We start from the raw sequence: 7367 nt of genomic DNA on the forward strand, positions 1-7367 counted from the left end.
TCATATAAACGTGTTCCTATAATAAATATAATTGAACTTGTAGAATATAAAACTATATAATTCAACATCATATAAACGTGTTCCTATAATAAATATAATTGAACTTGTAGAATATAAAACTATATAATTCAACATCATATAAACGTGTTCCTATAATAAATATAATTGAACTTGTAGAATATAAAACTATATAATTCAACATCATATAAACGTGTTCCTATAATAAATATAATTGAACTTGTAGAATATAAAACTATATAATTCAACATCATGTAAACGTGTTCCTATAATAAATATAATTGAACTTGTAGAATATAAAACTATATAATTCAACATCATATAAACGTGTTCCTATAATAAATATAATTGAACTTGTAGAATATAAAACTATATAATTCAACATCATATAAACGTGTTCCTATAATAAATATAATTGAACTTGTAGAATATAAAACTATATAATTCAACATCATATAAACGTGTTCCTATAATAAATATAATTGAACTTGTAGAATATAAAACTATATAATTCAACATCATATAAACGTGTTCCTATAATAAATATAATTGAACTTGTAGAATATAAAACTATATAATTCAACATCATATAAACGTGTTCCTATAATAAATATAATTGAACTTGTAGAATATAAAACTATATAATTCAACATCATATAAACGTGTTCCTATAATAAATATAATTGAACTTGTAGAATATAAAACTATATAATTCAACATCATATAAACGTGTTCCTATAATAAATATAATTGAACTTGTAGAATATAAAACTATATAATTCAACATCATATAAACGTGTTCCTATAATAAATATAATTGAACTTGTAGAATATAAAACTATATAATTCAACATCATATAAACGTGTTCCTATAATAAATATAATTGAACTTGTAGAATATAAAACTATATAATTCAACATCATATAAACGTGTTCCTATAATAAATATAATTGAACTTGTAGAATATAAAACTATATAATTCAACATCATATAAACGTGTTCCTATAATAAATATAATTGAACTTGTAGAATATAAAACTATATAATTCAACATCATGTAAACGTGTTCCTATAATAAATATAATTGAACTTGTAGAATATAAAACTATATAATTCAACATCATATAAACGTGTTCCTATAATAAATATAATTGAACTTGTAGAATATAAAACTATATAATTCAACATCATATAAACGTGTTCCTATAATAAATATAATTGAACTTGTAGAATATAAAACTATATAATTCAACATCATATAAACGTGTTCCTATAATAAATATAATTGAACTTGTAGAATATAAAACTATATAATTCAACATCATATAAACGTGTTCCTATAATAAATATAATTGAACTTGTAGAATATAAAACTATATAATTCAACATCATATAAACGTGTTCCTATAATAAATATAATTGAACTTGTAGAATATAAAACTATATAATTCAACATCATATAAACGTGTTCCTAAAATAAATATAATTGAACTTGTAGAATATAAAACTATATAATTCAACATCATATAAACGTGTTCCTATAATAAATATAAATGAACTTGTAGAATATAAAACTATATAATTCAACATCATATAAACGTGTTCCTATAATAAATATAATTGAACTTGTAGAATATAAAACTATATAATTCAACATCATGTAAACGTGTTCCTATAATAAATATAATTGAACTTGTAGAATATAAAACTATATAATTCAACATCATATAAACGTGTTCCTATAATAAATATAATTGAACTTGTAGAATATAAAACTATATAATTCAACATCATGTAAACGTGTTCCTATAATAAATATAATTGAACTTGTAGAATATAAAACTATATAATTCAACATCATGTAAACGTGTTCCTATAATAAATATAATTGAACTTGTAGAATATAAAACTATATAATTCAACATCATATAAACGTGTTCCTATAATAAATATAATTGAACTTGTAGAATATAAAACTATATAATTCAACATCATATAAACGTGTTCCTATAATAAATATAATTGAACTTGTAGAATATAAAACAATATAATTCAACATCATATAAACGTGTTCCTATAATAAATATAATTGAACTTGTAGAATATAAAACTATATAATTCAACATCATATAAACGTGTTCCTATAATAAATATAATTGAACTTGTAGAATATAAAACTATATAATTCAACATCATATAAACGTGTTCCTATAATAAATATAATTGAACTTGTAGAATATAAAACTATATAATTCAACATCATATAAACGTGTTCCTAAAATAAATATAATTGAACTTGTAGAATATAAAACTATATAATTCAACATCATATAAACGTGTTCCTAAAATAAATATAATTGAACTTGTAGAATATAAAACTATATAATTCAACATCATATAAACGTGTTCCTATAATAAATATAATTGAACTTGTAGAATATAAAACTATATAATTCAACATCATATAAACGTGTTCCTATAATAAATATAATTGAACTTGTAGAATATAAAACTATATAATTCAACATCATATAAACGTGTTCCTAAAATAAATATAATTGAACTTGTAGAATATAAAACTATATAATTCAACATCATATAAACGTGTTCCTATAATAAATATAATTGAACTTGTAGAATATAAAACTATATAATTCAACATCATATAAACGTGTTCCTATAATAAATATAATTGAACTTGTAGAATATAAAACTATATAATTCAACATCATATAAACGTGTTCCTAAAATAAATATAATTGAACTTGTAGAATATAAAACTATATAATTCAACATCATATAAACGTGTTCCTATAATAAATATAATTGAACTTGTAGAATATAAAACTATATAATTCAACATCATATAAACGTGTTCCTAAAATAAATATAATTGAACTTGTAGAATATAAAACTATATAATTCAACATCATATAAACGTGTTCCTATAATAAATATAATTGAACTTGTAGAATATAAAACTATATAATTCAACATCATATAAACGTGTTCCTATAATAAATATAATTGAACTTGTAGAATATAAAACTATATAATTCAACATCATATAAACGTGTTCCTAAAATAAATATAATTGAACTTGTAGAATATAAAACTATATAATTCAACATCATATAAACGTGTTCCTATAATAAATATAATTGAACTTGTAGAATATAAAACTATATAATTCAACATCATATAAACGTGTTCCTAAAATAAAGTTCCACGTCAGATGTTTCTAATGTTTCTTCCTAATGTGTTTCTGCTCGACTCCCTGTGTTCAGACATTAGTGAACGATCTCGACCGCGGCGTCAGTGATGAAGGAGGTCACGTGATCAGTCACGTGATCAGTCATGTGATCAGTCATGTGATCAGTCATGTGATCCGTCATGTGATCAGTCATGTGATCAGTCATGTGATCAGTCATGTGATCAATGTTTCCTTCATTCACAAGCTTTTATTGAAACAAACAACAACAACAACATCTCATCAACAAACACATTTTTACATTGTTTTTTCAGGACGTTGTGTTTAGGTTAGGTTAGGTTAGTTAGGTTAGGTTAGGTTAGGTTAGGTTAGGTTAGGTTAGTTAGGTTAGGTTAGGTTAGGTTAGGTTAGGTTAGTTAGGTTAGGTTAGGTTAGGTTAGGTTAGGTCAGTTAGGTTAGGTTAGGTTAGGTTAGTTTAGGTTAGGTTAGGTTAGGTTAGTTAGGTTAGTTAGGTTAGGTTAGGTTAGGTCAGTTAGGTTAGTTAGGTTAGGTTAGGTTAGGTTAGGTTAGGTTAGGTAAGGTTAGTTAGGTTAGGTTAGGTTAGGTTAGTTAGGTTAGGTTAGGTTAGTTAGGTTAGGTTAGGTTAGGTTAGGTTAGGTTAGGTTAGGTTAGGTTAGGTTAGGTTAGTTAGGTTAGGTTAGGTTAGGTTAGGTTAGGTCAGTTAGGTTAGGTTAGGTTAGGTTAGTTTAGGTTAGGTTAGGTTAGGTTAGTTAGGTTAGTTAGGTTAGGTTAGGTTAGGTCAGTTAGGTTAGTTAGGTTAGGTTAGGTTAGGTTAGGTTAGGTTAGGTAAGGTTAGTTAGGTTAGGTTAGGTTAGGTTAGGTTAGTTAGGTTAGGTTAGGTTAGTTAGGTTAGGTTAGGTTAGTTAGGTCAGTTTAGGTTAGGTTAGGTCAGGTTAGGTTAGGTCAGGTTAGTTAGGTTAGGTTAGTTAGGTTAGTTAGGTTAGGTTAGTTAGGTCAGGTTAGTTAGGTTAGTTAGGTTAGGTTAGTTAGGTTAGTTAGGTCAGGTTAGGTTATTTAGGTTAAGTTAGGTTAGGTTAGTTAGGTCAGGTTAGGTTAGGTTAGGTTGGTTAGGTTAGGTTAGGTTAGTTAGGTCAGGTTAGGTTAGTTAAGGTTAGGTTAGGTTAGTTAGGTTAGGTTAGTTAGGTCAGGTTAGGTTAGTTAAGGTTAGGTTAGGTTAGGTTAGGTTAGGTTAGGTTAGGTTAGTTAAGGTTAGGTTAGGTTAGGTTAGGTTAGGTCAGGTCAGGTCAGGGTTATGTTTATCTCTTCTTCTTCATCTCTTCTTCTTTATCTTTTCTTCATCTCTTCTTCTTTATCTCTTCTTCATCTCTTCTTCTTCATCTCTTCTTTTTTATCTCTTCTTCATCTCTTCTTCTTCATCTCTTCTTCTTCTTCTCTTTATCTTCATCTCTCTTTTTTCATCTCTTCTTCTTCATCCCTTCATCTTTATTTCTATCTTTTTCATCTCTTCTTCTTCATCCCTTCATTTTTATCTCTATCTTTTTCATCTCTTCTTCTTCATCTCTTCATCTTTATCTCTATCTTTTTCATCTCTTCTTCTTCATCCCTTCATCTTTATCTCTTCATCTTCTTCTCTTTATCTTCATCTCTTCTTTTTCATCTCATCTTCTTCATCTCTTCTTCTTCATCTCTTCTTTATCTCTTCTTCTTTATCTCTTCTTCATCTCTTCTTCTTCATCTCTTCTACTTTATCTCTTCTTCTTTATCTCTTCTTCATCTCTTCTTCATTTCTTCTTCTTCATCTCTTCTTCTTTATCTCTTCTTCATCTCTTCTTCTTTATCTCTTCTTCTTCATCTCTTCTTCTTTATCTCTTCTTTACCTCTTCTTCTTCATTTCTTCTACTTTATCTCTTCTTCTTCATCTCTTCTTCTTCATCTCTTCTTCTTTATCTCTCTAGGTTAGGTAAGGTTAGTTAGGTTAGGTTAGGTTAGGTTAGTTAGGTTAGGTTAGGTTAGTTAGGTTAGGTTAGGTTAGTTAGGTCAGTTTAGGTTAGGTTAGGTCAGGTTAGGTTAGGTCAGGTTAGTTAGGTTAGGTTAGTTAGGTTAGTTAGGTTAGGTTAGTTAGGTCAGGTTAGTTAGGTTAGTTAGGTTAGGTTAGTTAGGTTAGTTAGGTCAGGTTAGGTTATTTAGGTTAAGTTAGGTTAGGTTAGGTTAGTTAGGTCAGGTTAGGTTAGGTTAGGTTGGTTAGGTTAGGTTAGGTTAGGTTAGTTAGGTCAGGTTAGGTTAGTTAAGGTTAGGTTAGGTTAGTTAGGTTAGTTAGGTTAGGTTAGTTAGGTCAGGTTAGGTTAGTTAAGGTTAGGTTAGGTTAGGTTAGGTTAGGTTAGGTTAGGTTAGTTAAGGTTAGGTTAGGTTAGGTTAGGTTAGGTCAGGTCAGGTCAGGTTTATGTTTATCTCTTCTTCTTCATCTCTTCTTCTTTATCTTTTCTTCATCTCTTCTTCTTTATCTCTTCTTCATCTCTTCTTCTTCATCTCTTCTTTTTTATCTCTTCTTCATCTCTTCTTCTTCATCTCTTCTTCTTCTTCTCTTTATCTTCATCTCTCTTTTTTCATCTCTTCTTCTTCATCCCTTCATCTTTATTTCTATCTTTTTCATCTCTTCTTCTTCATCCCTTCATTTTTATCTCTATCTTTTTCATCTCTTCTTCTTCATCTCTTCATCTTTATCTCTATCTTTTTCATCTCTTCTTCTTCATCCCTTCATCTTTATCTCTTCATCTTCTTCTCTTTATCTTCATCTCTTCTTTTTCATCTCATCTTCTTCATCTCTTCTTCTTCATCTCTTCTTTATCTCTTCTTCTTTATCTCTTCTTCATCTCTTCTTCTTCATCTCTTCTACTTTATCTCTTCTTCTTTATCTCTTCTTCATCTCTTCTTCATTTCTTCTTCTTCATCTCTTCTTCTTTATCTCTTCTTCATCTCTTCTTCTTTATCTCTTCTTCTTCATCTCTTCTTCTTTATCTCTTCTTTACCTCTTCTTCTTCATTTCTTCTACTTTATCTCTTCTTCTTCATCTCTTCTTCTTCATCTCTTCTTCTTTATCTCTTCTTCTTCATTTCTTCTACTTTATCTCTTCTTTTTCATCTCTTCTACTTTATCTCTTCTTCTTCATCTTTTCTTCTTCATATCTTCTTCTTCATCTCTTCTTCTTTATCTCTTCTTCATCTCTTCTTCTTTATCTCTTCTTCATCTCTTCTTCTTCATCTCTTCTTCTTTATCTCTTCTTCATCTGTTCTTCTTCATCTCTTCTTCTTTATCTCTTCTTTATATCTTCTTATTCATCTCTTCTTCTTTATCTATTCTTCTTCATTTATTCTACTTTATCTCTTTTTCTTCATCTCTTCTTCTTCATTATCTCTTCTTCTTTATCTCTTCTTCTTCATCTCTTCTTCATTTCTTCTTCTTTATCTCTTCTTCTTCATCTCTTCTTCTTTATCTCTTCTTCATCTCTTCTTCTTCATCTCTTCTTCTGTATCTCTTCTTCTTCATTTCTTCTTCTTCATCTCTTCTTCTTCATCTCTTCCTCTTTATCTCTTCTTCTTCTCTTCTTCATATCTTCTTCTTTATCTCTTCTTCATCTCTTCTTCTTTATCTCTTCTTCATCTCTTCTTCTTTATCTCTTCTTCATCTCTTCTTCTTTATCGCTTCTTTATCTCTTCTTCTTCATTTCTTCTTCTTTATCTCTTCTTCTTCATCTCTTCTTCTTTATCTCTTCTTCATCTCTTCTTCTTCATCTCTTCTTCTTCATCTCTTCGTCATCTCTTCTTCTGTATCTCTTCTTCTTCATTTCTTCTTCTTAATCTCTTCTTCTTCATCTCTTCTTCTTTATCTCTTCTTCTTCTCTTCTTTTTCATCTCTTCTTCTTTATCTCTTCTTTATCTCTTCTTCTTCTTTATCTCTTCTTCTTCATCTCTTCCTCTTTATCTCTTCTTCTTCTCTTCATCATCTCTTCTTCTTTATCTCTTCTTCATCTCTTCTTCTTTATCGCTTCTTCATCTCTTCTTCTTCATTTCTTCTTCTTTATCTCTTCTTCTTCATCTCTTCTTCTTTATCTCTTCTTCA

Source organism: Callionymus lyra, chromosome 16, assembly GCF_982586985.1.
Source record: "Callionymus lyra chromosome 16, fCalLyr1.hap1.1, whole genome shotgun sequence".
Classification (NCBI taxonomy): domain Eukaryota; kingdom Metazoa; phylum Chordata; class Actinopteri; order Syngnathiformes; family Callionymidae; genus Callionymus; species Callionymus lyra.